The sequence below is a fragment of the Nasonia vitripennis genome, chromosome 1 (genome assembly GCF_009193385.2).
Source record: "Nasonia vitripennis strain AsymCx chromosome 1, Nvit_psr_1.1, whole genome shotgun sequence".
Taxonomy (NCBI): domain Eukaryota; kingdom Metazoa; phylum Arthropoda; class Insecta; order Hymenoptera; family Pteromalidae; genus Nasonia; species Nasonia vitripennis.
Window position 1 is genome coordinate 27,115,121 of NC_045757.1, and position 20,586 is coordinate 27,135,706.

At 45.2% G+C, this 20,586-nt stretch overlaps 2 protein-coding genes across 9 annotated transcripts in view; one reads left to right on the forward strand and one right to left on the reverse strand.

The window, feature by feature from the left end:
• LOC100119465 (polypyrimidine tract-binding protein 1) overlaps nucleotides 1–20,586 on the reverse strand; it is a 455,850-nt gene that overhangs the window by 249,056 nt on the left and 186,208 nt on the right. The window lies entirely within an intron of this gene.
• The window catches only part of LOC103317263 (probable nucleoredoxin 1-2), a 74,024-nt gene that overhangs the window by 18,929 nt on the left and 34,509 nt on the right, over nucleotides 1–20,586 (forward strand). Inside the window, exon 3 of one of the 4 annotated variants that reach the window (XM_031921122.2) lies at nucleotides 13,638–13,991. The exons of the other annotated variants lie outside the window; for them this stretch is intronic. The gene's annotated coding sequence lies outside the window, so the exon portion shown is untranslated. Of the gene's footprint in view, nucleotides 1–13,637; nucleotides 13,992–20,586 lie in introns of those variants that run through there. 4 annotated transcript variants of the gene reach the window in all.

Here is a 20,586-nt window from a genome sequence, read left to right on the forward strand (position 1 = left end):
AGCGTGCATTTTTCACCGACGCGTTGTGCAAAACGTGGCAGCACTTTAAAGCTCGCGTGCGCTCGCGATAAACAAGCGGCAGCGCGCGGAAGACACGACGAGGGGAGAAGAGGAAGAGCGCGAGGGATCTTGAAGAATGAAAAGAGCGTCGCGCGATTGTGATTCGGTTGACGGAAAGAGCTTGCGAGCGTTAACGAGTGCGGAGCCCTGGGAAAATGCATAAATATTTTTCAATGAACGCGGAGACGTATTCGCTGGAGGAATATCGATAGAGGTGTAAGGAATTGAAGAGTGCTGGGTTGAATTTTCGCCTTTGAATTCTCACTGTAATCATTTTCGATGGAGAAGAAGAAGCTTTACATATTTCGCGAATAAGTCGAACGAGGCGCGTTTGGTAAGACGCGAACATCTATCGGAAGCATGATCGGAGCTACTGACTGACAATCTATATCGACGAATAAAGCCAGCTCCCCAAGTACTACATTTAATTAATTCCGCGTAATCGCGGAGCATAACTTAATCTCCGGCCTCTCAACTTCCGTGGGTCTTCGCTCGCCAAGGGCTACGCGGAGAGACTGTACTCTACTCTCGGGCAAAGACGCTTATCTGATCCCAGCCGGAGATCCTCGTCGAGTTAGGGCGGCTACTCGCAGCGGGAGTGAGAGAGAACAGGACGCCGCACAAAAGCTCTCTTGCGCGTATAAGTACCACTGAGGCTTCGCGCACCTGGGACATGTGTACGGAGAGGAAAAAGGGGCTATTATGAGGCGGTGTGTCGCGGTCTCGTGACGTTATCGTGATTCGCGCAGCGGGTGGACGACACCGGGCTGTTCGCGTTTAGCGGAGCACTAGGCAAGGTGTTGGAGCTTGCAGGTGGTTTCTGATTGTTAGGTAGTGGTGTGTGTTTGTTAGGAGTTAATAGTTTTATTTTTTAATTTTTGCGGTGCATACACGGTACATTTTTTTTTTAATAATTGAAGAGCTTGCAGATACAATTTATATTTAAAATTTTTATTATTGAGAATAATTAAAGGGTTCAAGTGTATAGATTATGGTTACGTTACGAAGAGAGAAAATAAATTCTGGCAGATTACCAGAGAGAGTTCTAGAAGATAAAAAACAACTGGAGTATAATTATTTTTCACTCGCTGAAAAAAGCTCCGATATCCGAAAATAACGACAAAGTTTTAAAAACAACCCATGCTTCAAGGTTTCGTATTTTTGATCGTAAAACTTTTCGTTTTACACGAAGCTTCCTCATACTTCGCAATAAGATGTCCCCATAATATATTGTTTTAATATGCCCAAACAAGTTTCTCAACTCCTCGCATCCGAAAAGCTTATTTAAAAAAAGGAAGAAAAAAGCGTGCACCACGTTTCGCTGAAAGTGTAAGTTTACAAATAGACGCACCAGTGCAAACTTTAACGAACAAATGAGTAGCTGCGCGTCGAAAGCTCAGCTTGTATATAGCGCGCGATAAAGTGTGAGCAGACGAGCAATTTCCTGTTTCGAGCCGGTCACATGTGCGCGTCGGTACAAATGAATTTACGAACCTAAATATACGCGCGCAAGCATAAACACAATTTATATCCACACGTAGTGTGTACCAGACCTACGTCGACTGGTTATCAGCGAGGCTATCATAACTCGGAAAGCTTCGAGGTGTATGTAAAAAGTATGTATACACAAAGACCTTTAGAGTTTTTTTAGAGAGAAAAGAGGGTATATTGGAAGGAGATTGTATCTAGTGTTCGGTTTTCAATATACTTTTTTTTTGTAAACATGTAGATTTATGTAGGGTTTAAAAGGATCATTTGTTGGTAAACACGACGATAAGAGCAGCAGGTTATAAAAGTCGATTAAATACTGAAAATCTTTTTCAATTTCCACCCATTCCACTGTCTTTCTCTCGCCATTTTGGGCTTGATAAACCCTGCAGTGTTCGCTAAAACCAATAACCCATTAATCAAGCATCCGCCCGGGTTCACAGCGCCAATTTTCGTCAGCCACACGATCCACTCTTCTATTTTGCCGCACATAACTCGCTCGTACAGACTACGCACACGTGCCCCCCGCATAGTCCCGCAAGCTCCGATTTTTGTCGACCGCAATCAAAAACTCATCACAGCCTCATATCGTCCGACAAAGCCGCAGTTGTGTACAGTTCATTCGCAATAACGCCAGCCTGCGTTTATTCGTCGGATTCAATTATACGCGGGAATCTAGCAGGTGCCTTATTAGGCTCGTTCCCGCGACATTATCCCGCTGACTGATCGGCCGTGTCGTTCGTTTATGACGACTCTATGCGTGTAACAGGTGCCGCTGCTGTGTTATTGGGTAATTAGTATGGCATGTGCGCGATTTCCCGAGAATACCTGCGCGATGCCGTGAGGTCTTTTTAATTTCGAGCTTAGACTTTAGTGTACTCACGATTTATTCCGTGCCCTCGAGCTTTCGGGTGACAAACTCGATAACCGCGTACTCATTAAAATCTCCCGATGCGTACAACGATTCACGGTATTCGCGCACAAAGGCCAAAGATTAAAGAAACACTCACCGCGCGCATAATCTATAACATAATCCGCATAACTAAAAAGAGAACATTCCCGAGCATTCCTACGACACAAGGCGCAATTATCTCAGTCATTGTAAGCTAAGCGCGAGCAATCGACAGAGGAGCGAGGGCGAAGTGTGTGCATATCGCTGTTACAATTTATAATGAGTTTGTCACTAAATTGCCTCATTATGCGCGTCGTCGCCGACCATGCAAAAAGCCGCGAGGTGAAAGAAAAGCGCGCTTCGCAAAGGCCATAGAGCGCGCGCGACTTGGAAAGAGAAACTTTTCAGTTTCTCTCTTCGTCCTAGTCGTAGTCGTCGTTTGGCTAATCAGCGATATAAATTTCCCGTACGCATATAAAGCGCAAAGAATACCGCCGACGACAAACTACATTCCGTTGCCCCGGGGGCGCGCACAATGCGCTCTTCGGAGAAACAACATAATTCGAGCGGAGAACAGGGCCCGGACATACACACGAGGTAAGAAGTTTTCCGCGAAGTTCGACGCGTGAAAAACGCGATTGTTTTTATCCTCTACGCGTATAATACGCGCGGCGCTTTTTTAATTAAAAGTACCGCGCGCATACCGCGCCCCGTTATCTCGCGAATTTACAATAGCGCGGAACGTCGCGCTCTCCTCTATGCTTTTTTCACTTTTTTCAGCTTTCTCTCTCTTCCGCGCTTCGGCTCTGAATTCTCGGAATGCATGTCGTTAACGAGTAATTATTCTAATTTGCAGCGGCCGGTGCAATGTACTTTTATTCCACACCCGACCGAAATGGCCACTTTTTGCGTCTGAAAATCGGGGCAAAAGTAGCATATTTTTCCCGTAAACCTGTTTGCGGGGGAAAAGTAAAATCAGCGGGGCGAAAGTAAATTTAGCGGGGCAAAAATAAAATGTGCGGGGTAAAAGAAATATATATATATTTTTTTAAATAAATGAAACAATAATATATAAAAACACGTCGACTTCGATTTTCAGAGACAAATAGTAACCATTTTAGTCGAGAGTGGAATAAAGTACTATATGCAACACGGGACGAAAGTAGATTTTTTCTCGCTGGTGATTACTGCCCTCGCGAGAAGATTTTTCTCTCAGACAGTAAACGCACCCTCGTGAAAAATCTTCTCGCTAGGGCAGTAAACCCACCAGCGGGAAAAATTTGCTACTTTCGACCCTTGTTGCATAATGTACTATTGTGTGTCGAATTTTCAATTTTAAGTATTTCGTTTCTAGTCCAAGCGAAGGGTAAGGGGGTAAAGGTCAAGCTCTGCTATAAGTTATTACATTTTCTGATTTTTGTCGTCGGAGTTCAGCGCAGGGATTACCTAGCACGCTGGGATGAGCAAGAGTTAGCGTATAGTTCTGTAAAATAATCTGCTTGTATGCGACCTAAATTATGTGCAAGAATTGAAAAAGCGACGATGGTAATTTTATTAGAGGGAAACTTCTTTCCTGGGATTATTGAACCGCGAGAAATTTTTGCCGCGAAACGGGAATTTGCAAAATTTATCCAATAATTTTCGGATATAATAATCATAGTTCAAAATGAAAAATAGCTTATGTTGGGTGAAAAGCGTTAACGATCAATTATTAAGACGAGTGAAGAGCATCAGAGGATCAGATCTCGAGGGATGAATATTCAAACCGGAATTGGAATAATTTATGCGTCTAGGCCATTCATGCGAGCAAGTCGAGTTATTTCAGATCTTGAATAACTAATATCAATCAAGAATGCTGGGATGCAGTTGATTTTTGCGAATTCAGTATTCTCCCACTTTTAGAATCCTCCATCTCTCTACGGATGGAAAATCAATACTTCGTACGCTTTCTTGAACGCTTATTTCCCACACTTCAGTCCTATACCTCGTTGGAAAAATGACTAATCAACAAAATCATCGAATAACAATCCACCTTTCAAAACGCACGACGTACGTAATCCGCCGAAAAAAAATTGAACATTTCCCGCTGAAAAAATGTGGAAACCTGCGTTAGCAGCGCGGGGATAAAGTAGGGAGCGCCAGATCCCCGCGACGGTAAAGAAGCAAATCCGAGGCAGATGTAATATCGTCCTAACAAGCCAGTAGCAGCCTCGCGGCTGGCGACCGAAACACGCCCAGCAGTAAAAAGTAAGCTTGCCTATACGCAGCTGATTACTTTTCAGAGCGCGTCGTTATACCTCTCGCTCGATTAATTGGTATGCCGAGGCCTGTGCCAGACTTGATATCCTCCGCGAAAAAAGCCTCTCGCCCATCCAAACGATCCGCTCGTGTGTTCGTGTATTATGGAGCTGGCAAAAATCTGGCTCGACCGTTATCTCGTGTATATTTCCTCGGACGAGAGTATTTGCGCCAGATTTGCTTCGTTTTTATTTGCTCTGCTTATTGGGCTTTGATATTAGATGGCCTTGTGGATTTTTTTTACTATATAAAAAATATAAAATATTGACTGTATAATAACGCCGGCCAATTAAGCAGTCCATTCAAACCCGCCGGGCAATTTTTCCGAAACCCCATAGCATCGCGGAAAATCGTTTTCGCCTGCACCGACTATGTATGTGTGTGTGACTACAGCTATTTGAATGAAAATCGCGGAGTCTTCTCGTTAACCGCATGCGCGCCATTCTTATGTAATTTTATGCTAAAGGCCTCGCGACCCTCAGACACCCCCTCGAGGAATACCAACTATTCGTGTGCCGGTATTATACGCGGGCCCGAGCATTATGCGCACGCCGGAGAGTGTACGCGGCAGCTGGCCTGATAAGATCTTGCGGGAAAAAGAGGAACTGCTGCTGCGCGTGCTTGGCTATTCAAAGGCTACCGCTCGGATGGAGCTGTATGGGCTGATGGCTGTCTCTGCGCGTGGATTCGTCCCTTCCAGAATACGAGACGCTGAAATTTCGAATGGTTCTTTAATCACGGCTCTATACTAATTGATGCGTTTGTTACGCTGTGTTATACACAGGTGTGAATCTTATATTCAAATTCGACTTTTACGGCGTTACGCGGCTTTTTGTATTTTTAACAGATTTTACGAGCCGTCAGGTTGCCGCATGCCGCAACGCTGAATTAATTTTGTAAAAGGGGATAAAAAGCTTGTATCACGTCGTTTGACATGGAAGTTCTGGAGAAATAAAACGGATGAAAAAAGGGAAATTTGCGATTATTCGGGTCGGCTGGATTTGATTCCAAAATGCGGGAAATTCCAAACGGCTCCGATCTAACGATTGGTATTCAGTATCAGTGACACGTGAAACAATACGGCTTTGGATTGATTGCTTTGCAGAAAGATTGATAGGACTGAGCGCAAAAAATCTATTGTTTACTCGCGTGAGTATGGACTCTAACGCGATTAATGAGTCGTGTGAATAAAGAATGCGATGACAAGGATATGATTACTCTAAGCTACAGAAAAAAATATGCAAATGATGACAACAGAATGACCAGCATAATTTTAGAAAGTCTAGATGAGGGGAAGGCCAGATCAGATTTTCCAATGATCAAAAAAAGCTTCGACACTGCTGATGCCTTCGTGCGAAAAAATATTCTCGGAGAAAATTTAAAGCACGAGCTGCAGAGATAAATATCGAGCGGACATCAAAGTTAAAAATAAATCCAAACTGCCGCGAGGAAAAAATCCCAGATGTCAACAGTCCCATCCGCTACCGGATCAATTAAAGCTCACCTCTCTCTCTCCATTGAAAAACCCAGACGGCAAAAACAGCGAGCTACATCATCGTGTCAGACGTTCATAAAAGTGAAACTCCGTTTTTTCTCCTCTCTCGTGACTCACATACAAACGAGCGCGTCCGCGCCGATTATTACGCAAGTATGCTCGTCTGAGAAAAAATACGCGAGAAAAAACACATCGAGATCAAGAGCCTCAAACGCCGCGTGAAAACAATGCCTCAGCCGATACGGAGCTCACCCACACACGATATTATACACAGTCGCGCGTGAATTCCTCCGCTCGCAGGATGTCGTCGCCGGTTCGCCTTGGCCTTGAAACCTCGAGCCGACGTCCGTTTGCTCTTTGTTCGCACGAGCGCGCTCGAATTTATCTGTGTGTGTGTGTGTGTGTGTGTAATACACGGGAGAATGAAGGGATATAGGATGAGCTACAGTTTCTGCATCGGGATGCTTTGTGTGTGTGAGAGTATCTTTTTCGCGGAGGGAAAGAGAGCCACGCGAAGATAGAGATAGCGCTTACACAGCGGCTGAATGTGTGTGTACGAGGATCAGGGGAATAATCCGACGCTTTAGTCCGTAAAATCTTTTATAAATTCTGGCGAGGAATGCGTATTATCCGCTTGTTATGCTATAGGTCTTTTTTTTCCTTTCTTATTGTGCTTCGTAATTCCGGTGAATTTAATTATAATTAAGCTCGTTGCTGAAAAATATGAGCGCTATAAAGAGGCGAGGGAAGTGGAGGCTGGAGAGAGTTTTGGCTTCGAACGTGAAATGCAGCATTCGTGGATCGAGTTTAAAAGCGGAAGAATGCTTTAACTTGTTTGGTTTACCGTGTATTTCTGTTCTCGAGCTTTGTTAATATTTTTGTTCTAATTTGAAACTAATTAATCGAAAGAAACATGGGCTCTTTTCAAATTCTCCATATGTCTGCGTTTTATTCACTCTTTCGTATTTACGTTGCATTGCTCTCCAAAACAATGAAAATTTGAACATCACGAATTTAAACACAGGAAGCGAATCGTAAAAAAAGCACTCGATTGTGCAAGCAAAACCAAGTTATGATCCTCCAGACAAATTCGTCCATTTAAGAGCGACTTCATAACACGAATCACAAGCGAATGAAGATCGACCATCGCTTCGCACTCCGAACAAAGGAGCGACGAAATTTCACGTGGAATCCCGTGGTATAGACCATCAGCCTGCTTTATTTGATTTACAACCGGCTGGACATTTACACATCGGCAGTGATGGGAAATCTCTAGTCATATCCGACGTCCAACGACTTGGTTTCTTTTCGACGACGAAACCTTACGACTACCGCCGAGAACGAGCCTATGCAAACAAAATCCCACTTTTGAGCGTACCTCCTCTCTCTCTCTCTCTCTCTCTCTCTCTCTCTCTCTCTCTCTCTCTCTCTCTCTCTCTCTCTCTCTCTCTCTCTCTCTCTCTCTGCTTCTACTGCTAACACCTATGTAAATATAGGGGGAGCCCAGGTCAACTTTGAATCATCGGTGCGCAACCTGGGGCTGGTGCTTGACTCCAAACTTACGTGGAAAGAGCACGTTACACAAATTTGTAAACGTGCTCACTCTTTAATGTACCGTCTCTATTTTTTTCGGAAAAGCACTAGCCTTAGATTGCGCCAACATTTAGTGCAAGCACTCCTGTTTCCCCTCATTGACTATTGCTCACTTGCTTACTGCGACCTGACGAGGAACTTGACTTAAAACTGCAGAGGTTTGTCAATACGGGGATCCGTTATATCTACGGTGTGAGGAGGGACGAGCACATCTCCCCTTACAGGCGTGAGCTGCAATGGCTTAACACCGCCGGACGTAGGAAATACTACATGGCCTGTTTTCTAAGAAAAATATTCAACACCTCAATACCTATTTATCTATTAGCCTTTTTTGATTTTCACGTCGCGCTCAGGCCTGTGAGGGGTGAGGTGATTCCACTGGACATCCCGTCCTTCAAGACGGAGACGCTGAAGAATTCATTTTTCATCAGCGCCTCCTACCTCTGGAATAGCCTTCCATCTCATCTTCGCAACACACTATCCATATCACACTTTAAACAAGCAGCTAAAAATTAATTCTTCAATCTGGAAAACACATAAACATCACACAAACATACACACATTCTCATTCATCTCATTTCACTTCATTCCATTTCACACTCTTCACACGCACTAGCACCCCTACACAATACACCCTTACACAAAATTGTTATTCTTTTTATAATATACTATAATTGTATATGTACAATACAATGTACAACAATAAAAAAACAATTAAATCTAAAAAAAAAATCTGCCTCTGTGACCATCAGATACACGTCTCTTTGCCTCGATACGCTTAAGGAGGAATTCCACCCGCAAAATTATTCAAATGCCATCATCAGTCCAGAAACAAAAGTAATCCATCCCAGAAATTTCCTTACATCCTTCTGTATAATTAAATCCAATTCCACGGTGAAATTCCTCCGAAAATACATAATACACGGCAGAGCAGTATATTCGCTGTGAGCACATACCGTGGCGCCCTCATTTCGGGAGTACATCCCATGTTAAATCTTATGGGCGAAAAATAGTTGGAGCGGCCGCCATTAGCAATTTCGAGAGTACATCCCATAAGATTACGTGTGAAAAGTGACACCAGCGCCAGCCCTCCCCTCCAAAGACGCGCTCACAGCGAATAGCGCGCGAGTCTGAAAAGCACACAAACAAAAGAAGAGAATAAGAAAGCACGTGAATGGCATACGTATACAGAGCGCGGAGAGTTGAGCAGGAATCTCATTGTGTCTGCATGAAGAATCCGTCTCGCAGAGAAATTCAACGATACACACAGCTATATTTATACGTGTATTTCGTGCTGCGCTTGAAGCCGACCGACGCCACTTGTTAGAGCCGTGTACGTGAACGGGTATAGTACGAGAAAATGTACTTTTTACCCGAGAGAGCCTGGCTCGCGCGCTAAAGTCGGACGACGACCTTGGGAGCTGAAGTTAAAGTTATTTGGCACGCGTAAGATCTTCGGACCAGATTGTATTCTCTTCTCGCGAGAGCGAACAGGAAATTCGCCGCTGCTTATTCTACGAGCGCGGGTGATGCAAGAGCGAGAAGGTTCTTTTCGTCGACTCGTGAATGATGCTGTTTGTCAAGAATATTTTTCGTAGATAGCGTACGGTCGTTATATTAGCATATTTCTCGAGATTGAGAAACGAGCTTCGAACACATACTGCATCGTTTTATTTAAGTCGGGTGTACGGACACTACACTTTTGCGCAGTTTCACTTACCGAGTCGTTATACGATTTTATTTGGCGATAGCGTGAAAGCAGGTCGACTTACCTGAAACAGAAGGATAAGAGCGTAATTAGACAATCGCGTAAAAAAACGATAATATAAAATAATAAATTACTATTCAGTTCGCATATTTCGACTCCGTCGCCATCTCTCCTAAACGGCACACAGCCAAATAAGGGACAAAACGACGGGCACGAAGCAGCGTCGGGTGAGAATGGGGTGAAGAGAGCCACATCGATCAGATCGAATCGTGCACCGGAAAGAACGTTATTTCCGCGATTATGCAACGGCCAGTTTGCACGTGCGCGCGAGCGTTCCCATCAGGTAATTTCCAATCGAGAGAACGATTTTCTGTTGCGACGAACGTCCGGCGCGCGATCCGCTTTATAAAACATTAAGCGGCTCGATATACCGGCAGCGGATTATATAAATAAATAAATAATTAAGAAGTCGGTATAATTTACGATTGAGCCTCAATAGGTGCTCGACTGTATTTCCGAGACGCCGGGATGCACCGAATATCCTCGAATCGTAAGGCCGCAAGCCTATATTACGATAAAAACTCGCGTCCGATACCGAAGGTATTAAATCGCATGAAAAGGTGATCACCGTCCAGAAGAGAATGACGCATCAGCGCGTGGGCTATTTCCTCGTGCGACTATGCAAAACGTCACACGGAGCGAAAATAAGTGTACTCGAGGCTATACGGCTTGCTCTCCCTATATGCCTGCGCATTCGATCGCCATTAGCGTTGCGTGTACGTACGTCGAGTAATTTGGCGGGAAACGTGAGCGGACTTGGAATGGACGTTGGAGGCGCGGATCAAATTGACCCTGGGTCGACACCTAATTGCCAATTGACGTTTGCGCTAGTGCTGAATTCTCCTGTAACATCACGGCTATCCTCACGCTTCGCCCCGGCACATTCATGGCTCTTTCGCTTTCTTTTGCGCCTCGTTTGCGAGTCGACGAGAGCGAAACGTTTGGCTACCAGCGTTGGATCGCGATTTTTCATTTTTGCCGATGAATCACGCTGAGAATAAATCAACGGCCGACAGAAAAAGTCCAGCCGGTACAGGAAACTCTCAGCTCTGTTCAAACCGCATATAGCCGAGCATAGCCTGCACAGAGCCGCAATGCACTCAACCTTGTGTACACCCACATACGTACACCCCGAGAGGAGCAGCAGCAATAACAGCAGCAACGCTCTCTTTCTTGCTTTCATTCGCGAACAATGGGCAAAGAAAGCGATTATGTCAACTTTGTTCCAGCCTTAATATCTCAAGCTGCGGAGCGCGCTCTTAAAGACCCTTGAACCGAGGGCGACCTGCGGCCAATTACTTAGATGACTTGCTGACCACCTCTTTTCCCTCGGCCATCCAATCTACAGCTAGACAGTGTCGTCATCGTCGTCCGCAGTCGCTACATCGAGACTTCATACGCGTCGTCTGTACATCCGAACTCCTCCATCTTGGCGAACAGCTTCAGCAGCGAAGGGAGAGAGATCTTGGAGCGCGGTTGTACACCTACACACGGAGAGATTTCTCTCTCCTCGTGCGCGCTGTGTTGACTCGGCTTCAATAATTCACGAGACTGGCCGCCAATGCGTCTGCGGTCAATGCTGCCTCGTCCACAAGGAAGGTATACAGCAGCCTCGAGACCGCACACTGCTGCAGCGAGCTGGACTTTGGCCGAGAGTGTGTCTTGCTGCTGCTGCTGCTGCTCTTAGAAGCCGTAGCCGAGACTAAGTCCGTTTTTGATGTGCTACTCTTCGGCCATTGAGTGAGAGAGCGCAGGGGACGACACGATAAGACTGGCATTGAGAGCGCAGCTCGTCGATACTAATAATCTAATGGCGTCTTTGGAACGCCTCCGATGCGCGCGACTCTAACGCTGCGGAGCTCTCTGATTTTGGATTCGTTCGTGGAGAGATCGAGATTGAATGACTCGCGTGTGCGCTAATGGAGTAACGCGATATCTTTTCAGAGATTTCGATTTCGACGTCGCTAATTTCGCCCTTTCTCTCCCTCTCTGCTCTCGGAGTGAATCAATTTGGCTAGATTTGACAGCGTGCTTATAACGCGAGTTTGAGTCACTCGTTAAATGCAGTGCTATTTTAGTAACTTCGACGCGAACGAAAGCTTCCGTTCGTATTTCACCGTGACGTTTCGCGCGCGCGGATTATCGCAACTTTAATGCCAAAGTTTCGCATACGAGCTGACTCTTATGCCGTCCTGGCCCGAAAGATCAAAGGACTGTACTCCGAATTACCAATTATACGCGCACACGCGCGAGACGGAAGCGGAAACTCTGTCAGAAACCTCGCGATATCCGTAGACAACGAAACTATCCAAAAAGAAGAGCATCAAAGTCAAGCCTTCCCTACAACATCCCAATAACGAGCCAATTAACTTATAACCGCGCGCGCGATAAATAACCGGCGCACTTAACGGTCAGCGCTTGACGCTCTGCAAAACTCGCTCTCCAAAGCAGCGGCGGCGTTAATCGACATCGGGATTCCTTTTCATTCGAGGCCCGGCGCACACGCGGCCCGACTAATTCGCCGGTTTGGCCTCGTACCAACGTCGTCACCGATTAATCCCCGTACAGAGCCGCATGTGTGTATGCCCGGGCGACGTGTTCGTCTTCGCTTTCGTTCCTGTGCGTATGTAAGAGTGACGACGACGAGTGAGAGACTCAAGGTCGGGGTGTGCCGCATAAGTACGCGAGGGGAGAATTCACAAAGAACGCGAGCTTGGCTGGATTCATGCGTATGCGCCGTGCGGCGACCGGATGCGGCGGTGCACGGGCTCTACGAGCGGAAGAGCGAAAACAATCCCGAGAGATGCGTGGCGAATGGAAATGACCCGGCGGTGATTGTTTGCTGGGAATGTGTGGAGCTTCTGAGAAAGGGCATAGGTAAAAAGTCGAGGTTTTTTAGGTGGCTAGATGGTGGTTGATTTTATTTCGGCATCGAAAACGTTCTCGTATTAATCAGTTATTCACAGACGCGTCTGCGGCAATTAAGTAGGCTGAATCATCACTTAATTTGTACTTCAATTGCCGAGCTTCTATATTGTACTTCAAGATACGTCACGAGCGTTTCAAACTAAATGAATTAAATAATTTATCAGCATACGAATGCACTTTCCCGCTATTAAATAGTCACACATCCAAATACAGAGCACTAAAAAAGTGAAAAAAAAGACAAACCGCGCGAGACCGCAAAGAGAGCAGCAAACAAAAACTTTTCCCCGCCAATACATATACATTAATCGAAGTCAGAGGAGAAAGGAACAGTTGCTAATTGGTATTGAAAAACCAGCACTGTCACCGGACGCGACAACAAATTGTCTAATGCCGTTTCCACGTCGAGGTCGACGCAGCTGATTACCCGACAACCCCGCGCGCCGCGCGAGGAAGATTGATGGGAGTTTACGGGTTGAAAGACACGGTTGTATGTATACGCCGAGTGTGTACTACGCGGCACGAGAGCGAGAGAGAGAGAGAGAGAGAGAGAGAGAGAGAGAGAGAGAGAGAGAGAGAGAGAGAGACTATATATACAGGGACAGACTAGGAGGGTCAGGATCGTCTCAATTGACATGGCTCTCGATCGGGCGCTGCTGTCCAAAAGTACTCAAGTGCATCGATCTTGCCTCTATTTCTCTATATCTCTCTCCCTCATCTCTTCGAATCTCACGTGCGTATGCTAATCAACAACTTCGCACTTCAGCTTTTTCAGTTGGCGCGCGGGGAAATATCGGCGGGCTCTCTAAACAAAAAGTTTTTGATGGCCCGAAGCTTTTCACACTGCGAACTTGTCAGAGAGGGATGGATGTATGCGGAATGCTTTTAGAAGAAGTGAAAGAAAGTTCATTTCTCTTGCGCTCTATATGTGATAAGATTATATCAGTGAATGTCGCAAATGGGGTCGTTAATCTGTCGAGGGAAATGCGAATGACGAGTGACACCGAGTGACACCTTTTTATAGCTCAGTATGAATTTTTTTTCATCAGCTAAAAATAATCGATCGCAAAAACAGTATATTAGAACCATTGCTAAACCGCACATCTACGTCCAAACAGCCAAAGTTCGCGAGATCTTCGCATAGCGCCGCCGTCGCGCGAATTCTCTAACCACAGCGAGGGTCGATAATCGTGGAAAGTGGCGCACGTGCACAGAGGGCGGCTGTTGTCCCGTTGCCGGCGCGTCGAATTAGATCCGCTCGATGGAGTCCTGTTCGCGAAGACGCAGCACCAGCTCTACTATACACACCGGGCAGGACATGAATAAATGCAGCAGAATAACGCACGCGAACGCACACGCAGCAAAGTCGAAGGTTTAATTTTCAATCAAGCCGTAGTGGCGATTAATTCCTCTCCTCCCCAGTGCCACGGATTTGTCGGTAATTCGAGCGTTTTGAATATTCATGCAAAGCGGATAACGGCCGCGGCGAGCATTGTTTGCGGAAGAAAAGCTTTTCTATGTTTAATAATAACGCCGGGAAAAGGCCAGGGAATATCAGCTTTTTCTGCTCTCCCTCTCGCATAGAGCTTATAGACTCCGCTATCGAATCGTCACGATGCGGATTAATCGTTTTTTTTTGTTCGCGAAACCGCGCAAAAAGCACACTGTGCGTATAATCCGAATTATCCTTCCATTTCACGAGAATAATGGCGCACACGCGTAGAATGTGACAGCGCACGTGTGTGCAGCTGCAATTTTCCTTCAGAAAAAATATAATTTCTCTTTGAGATCACGTTCCGCAGGCGCGCGGCAGAAAAGGCAGCCGGAGAGGCAGTTAACGTAAACCGGCAGTGCGTCATCGGACGCGAACGTGCGCATATGGCCAACTGAGAGGAGAGAGAGAGAGAGAGAGAGAGAGAGAGAGAGAGAGAGAGAGAGAGAGAGAGAGAGAGAGAGAGAGAGAGAGAGAGAGTTATACAGCAGAATAGCATTGCAGACAGAACTACAGTTTCCACACTTTCAGTCAATGTTGAATGATGAATATTTAGCCTATTAATTCATCTAGAATGATTTTAAAGGGAAAATAAGTTTTTGAAAGTGCCCATTAAGAGTGAAAACCTAATCCTACACATGTACAAAAATGTTGTACTGACTGACTTTGTTCAAGTGCAATTACTGTGTGAAAAGTGTCATCGATGCTCAAAGTCACCAATGATAAGGTTTACATAGGTATTTCAATCTCATCAGTATGCGAGCGCAGTCACTGTCAACCACCAAATGTCCAAATCTCTCATAATCATGCTAAATCCATGATATTGAAGTTTGATGTCTGTTCTTTTGCATTAAGACTTGTTAAATTATTTAGAAACAGCCTGCCATCTCAGTTTTCACTTAACAGTCTTGGTTCGGCTTTGCACCCTGAACCCTATGGCTTTGGCGGCAAAAATACAGGTGGGTCTATACATGAAAGTTGAAAGAACATCTAGAATGAATTCAACTCAATATATTGTTACAACATGCCAATAGAAATTAAGTTGCAAAATTTCAATGCTCTAGGTATGATAGTTTTCAAATACACAATGCCGTACGTACTGTCATGTATGAGAGCATGCATGTGTAGGGTTAGGTTTTCACTATCTCATTCTAGAGGATTTAAAATAGGGTACGACGACTACAAGCAATTAAAAATAGGGTGAAAATCGTCTAATATGCGAAAATCCGACGAAAAACCGAAAATTCTCGTTTTGGCGGTATTTTTGCAGATTTTAACTCTATTTCAAAATCCTCATATCTTTCGATAGGGATGGTCATTTTCGGCAATTTTTTTTTAATTCAAGATCTCGGGCTAAGCTGTTCAGTAATGCCGGAAAAATAATGTTCGCTTGGCCAGGTAATAAATTACCCGGGGCGCAATAAAGGCTATTTTCTGGTAACTATTTGGAATTGTGGCTTGTTATATTTGTTATAATTTTATTAAAAGATGTTGTTGGATTTTTGCTAAAATCTGACATAGTTTTTAATTTAGAAATATGCGTAGCTCTAGGATAGTTTTATTTTACTATAGCTGGGAAAACCCCAAGCGCAGACGCTGCACCGAGTTCGTCGCCGAATTCGGCAGCGCATCTGCTCTTTTATAACGATAAGCTTCTCGGAAACGCGGTCTGTTTGTTGCCTACGAAAAATACGTGCGACAAACACGGCAATTAGGGATTAAGAAGGAGCGCGCACTTCGCTGAGTGCGCCCTTTTTATGATACCCAGGTTGGCGGCGGGGGCTATTAAGAAGGGTCCGTCCGCTCACGCTTCGACCGCGTCGTCGCGTACCTGGAAATCGGCAGCGTCCCTCCTGCGATCAGCCGTAGGACCGCGTCACCGAGGTATTGTAATACTCTCAGCGGAGGATAGCAGTTAGTTCTAACCGAATCGAGCAAGCGAGCAGTTGTCCAGTCGAACGCTTCACTGAGATCTGACTACGCTGTCATATTTGTATTAATTTCTTGTTCCTTTTTTGTATTAATAAATATATTCACCGTGAGAAGCTATACCCTGCTTGATTTTTATTTTCAACAGGTGTACACCTTTGAACAAAATTATAACAAATATATAATAAGCCACAACTAGAACTCTGATGCTACACGCCGAACCGAATGGAAAAATGCCTCTGTGATACTATGCGCGCGCATGTTTCGGAGAGAGCGCGCTGCGAATGAGGCAGCGCGCAGCACAAGAACTGGTGCCAAGACAGCACCGGGTCTGTGCTGCATCGGCTTCGCTCAGACCGCTCTCATTCGGCACGATTGTGTGCCCTAATGGCACGCGTATGCGCTGTATTGGCATAATTCAGCTTTCCAGATTCTGTACACGAGTGCCGGTGTCCCTCCAGGCTCACTTTTTTTCCGTGTAGCTGATTAAAATTCGCGGCTCGCGCGACGGAAGTTGCCGGCGCGATGAGAGGACTTTCGAGCATCGAATTCTTCGCGTCGGCTTCTCTCTCTGCTGTAATACTCGCGCGCGTAATATGCGGCATTTTCTAGCGTAACGCGCTGCGCGAGCAATTATTCGTCGTATTTCTGGAGGCGACGCGATATTTTGGATATTCGTCCCGAGTTATGAGCAGTTTTATTCTGTTTGCTACGCGTTCGTACGGCTTTTACAAGTCTGAGCGTAAGGTTTATTGCCGCTGTTTGCAATGCAAATATTTGGAAATCCGCGTGGCAGCATTAAACTCAAAATAGCGATTCGCCCGACTGTTTGCGTGTGTGTGTTTAGTGTTTAGACGCGGATTCGGATTTTACGACTGATGTTTTTGGAGAAAACAAAAGTTACGAGCTCCGTTTTCGCAACGCGTTCTTGCAGCTTGTTTGGGAAATATTTTCGCAGCGGCGTCGTTCTTTTTTGGAGCGGATCGTTTGAAAAATACGAAAATTAAGTGTATGGAATTTAATCATTTTCCTTGTGAAGAAGACTTTATAAAAAGTTCCATCGCGATGCCGATGATTAATCGAATCGAGCCGGCGATATTTGCGGATACCTGATATGCAAATAACTCCGTTCGGCTCGGCAGTGTCTTTTGATGGTAAAAATGGCCCACTCACGACTTAAAAATGTTGTTAAACCGACGTCAAAGCAGCTTCCCGCCAAACTGGTTTCCGAAGCCGGATCAGCTGTTTATAAGAAAAAACGCCGGACATTCTTCCGCGACGCCGTCCGAAAGTGATTTTTTCCAGATAAAGTAAGCGAACCAATCGAATCGTATACAAAAACCAGTCTCTGAAACACTGTCTCGCAACATTTCCGCGCAAAGACAAAGTTACGCCGCGAATGAGATTCTTTATCCTCTTAGCATAAAAAATGCAAATCCTATCTCATAGCGTCTTCGAAACCTATAAAACAAAGTTTTCCCAAATCTTCCGTCAACAATTTCGCGTGAGTACAACATCGCCGACAAAGACGGCCTTCTTTGTCGATCCCCAAGCAAAACGTAGACCTTTCGGGACCATTACAAAACCATCGGCGGCGGGAACAGCGAAAGCTCAATATTTCAGCTAGAGCGCGAGCCTCGGCCAAAATCAAATTTAATTATTCAGGCGCTGCCCGAGTCCGCGCAGATGAGAGAGAGAGAGAGAGAGAGAGAGAGAGAGAGAGAGAGAGAGAGAGAGAGAGAGAGAGAGAGAGAGAGAGAGAGAGCGGTAAACTCTTACCCCGAAGGCGTAAAATTGATCTGAACCGATTTTAGGGTGCGCAGGAGTTTTATGGCTGCGAGAATCGTACGCGGCGAAAAAAAGGTGAGTAACTGTGTACTGCGTACGCATAGGGAATATATGGACGGGCCGATCCAATCTTTGGATTTTTATGGGACGCCGCGATGAATTATTTAACGGTACTCTGTTTCGAGCTGTTCGACAGTAAAAGGCGGCTGTTGCGATTAAAAGTTAATCGACTATAAACGAGGAAGACTGCCAGCCATTGGGATATTGTGTAATTAAGGCTTGTTACAATGAATCGTTAAATGCGGCTACGATAGTTTGCATACCTTCTCTCGAAGCTAAATAAACAGTGCGAAAACCAGAAGAAAGTATAGCTCCTCGTTCTTCGACCCTCACGATCCATATTTTCGAAAAAGCTGTACTGTATACGCAACGTTTCGAAAACAGTATACACCCGTACAGCAAACGCTGACTCTTAAAAATTTGATTACCGTTCCAGCCAAGTTTCTTTCCCGGGCGCCCGTATACACAGCAAAATATAAAGGGAAAACGAGTGCCCCTGACTATCGCTCGTACAGCATTTCGCTCTCTATTGCGCGTGCGCAAAATGAAATGCAATTTCGCCTAAAATGAATCATCCGGTTTTTCGCGCCAAGTATTCGACGAGCTAGAGAAGAAAAAGAAGAAGATCGTAATCGTCTCGCCAGCGTTACTCGACCCAGCGCTGCAAAGATCGTACATAATATCGCCTCCGTGGAATTTCGATTATACGCTATATGGTATACATGTATACAGCGCAGGAAAGGAGACCGTTACGCAACGTATGCCGCGGCGAATATTCTTTCTATTTGCCCATCACCTCCAGCACTCTTGACCCAGCAACATTCTTTCACTTTTTTACGTGACCGCGACGGCCTCTGTGTGTGTGTGTGTGTGTGTGTGTGTGTGTGTGTGTGTGTGTGAGTAGGCGACGATGTTTGTGAGTGGCTTCTACCGCTGCAGGTTGGTACCTTCGGGCCTCGCGTAATGAAGAGTCGTGAGGCTGGCTCTTCTGATCGGCGCATCGATTGCGATCTCGAGAAAGCGGGATGTACCGCCGAGAAACGCTAATTCGTGAGCCTTTTGTTTCGCCGAGACTCACTCACGTGATAGCAGGCTTGAGAGCCAAATGGGAGGAAGAAGAGAAGAAAGTTTGGTTGCTGCTCGAAGTTTTTCCTTTGGGATTGAGTTACAGGTAAATTGATCGCGGTCACGCTATTATTGGGAACGTTTTGGTGTCGTATATTATTGATATGAAAAAATACGACAATAAAATATGCAATTTCAAGCGGGTAAAACTTTTAACAAAAAAACATTTGAACGAACAGCGCACACACGAAATTGTTACCAACTCTCAATTTCAGCACTCGAAACAAGCAACTGCGTTTCGGGATTAAAATCCGACACCATTACTTGTTAGCTCTCGCTTCGGCGCTGATTGCTATATCAATGAATCCGTATGAAAACGCAGCGCGAAAGCTCTCCCTTACTACGCTGCAGTCAGAAATATTGCAGCGGAATTGAAAACCTCTTGCGCTACGATTTTTTGCGTCGGCGAACGCGCGTAACGAATTCGAGACCGGTCTTGTTTGGAATCTCTATGTCGTGGTCTAGTATTTCTTTCCTTTTTTGAGGGAAGAGAGAAAGAGAGTATATTTTTTTTACGCCCTTTCAACCGCAACGGAGTTCGCACTTTCTGCATTTTTACTGATGCACAGCTACTGGCTTTGGTCAGAAAGTTTATAAAGGAAAAGGAAACTTATATGCAGAGTCATCCACAAGTTCATTCTATTTTACGCGAGTGAATCATATCTATTTCATACTTAATAACGTAGAAACATTATACAACAATTTCACTTCCGGTTAAACACATTGCGGCCGATTGTACACCAGCCGTAGTACATTATCTCTTATCTCCCGAAGAGAAAGACAAAAGGAGAAAAAAAAACAATTGTATCTGCGAACGTGCGGCTATGAAGCCAGACAATCAAAGAAAAGAATGGATAATAGCAGTAATAAAATAGAAAATTATGATTACAAAGTAGGGAACCGTCTTCTTTCGAGGCGCTATCGATCTGCCGCCGCCAAAGTGTGCCGCACTTTGCATTCCTCAGACTACTTTCGAAAAGAATGAAGGTTGCGCGCGATTATAACTTCCTAACCGCTTCTCCATTGTTTTTATTTCGAATTCTCATACCCGTATGCTCCTGCGTGTGTATTACCGCTCGAGGAAATGATCGCGAAAAGAAGTGAGCTATATTTTTAATTTACTTTTTGCACCGTCTAATTGGAATAACGGCTGAAGCGATTAGAAAGTAACAGCGCTCAGGCTTTCCCATTGCAAATGTCGTATCCGAAACCGAGCAGAATCCGAACAAAAATAAGTCAAACCACGTCTGCAAACAACCCTTGGAGTCCTTCGTCCTAAAAAGTAAAAAACACACAGCCCACGGCAAACCCTCGAAAACTTCTCCTATACACACGAACGCCTGATGGTCAAAAGTTAAAAGAGCGCATAACAAGAGGAGCATTCGCCCGCGGCTCGCCTACAACGAAATCGAAGAGAAGGTCTCGCTTTTGTCCTACTCTCATGCATAGATGCACACAGACACGTGGGCACAGACTCATTCTCACATGCGCAACGCGCCAAAGTAATTGTCCATTGTTCCAGAGCGTCCGTTCTGGGAGTCGACGGTGTAGCTTTCAGGCTGCACGTGGACGCGATCGTTATGGGGTTCGTCGCAATAATGCATGAGCAACATTTTTCCTGTTCGAGAAGCGATCGACGTACGGTTGGTGATACAGGGGGAGAGACGGACGAT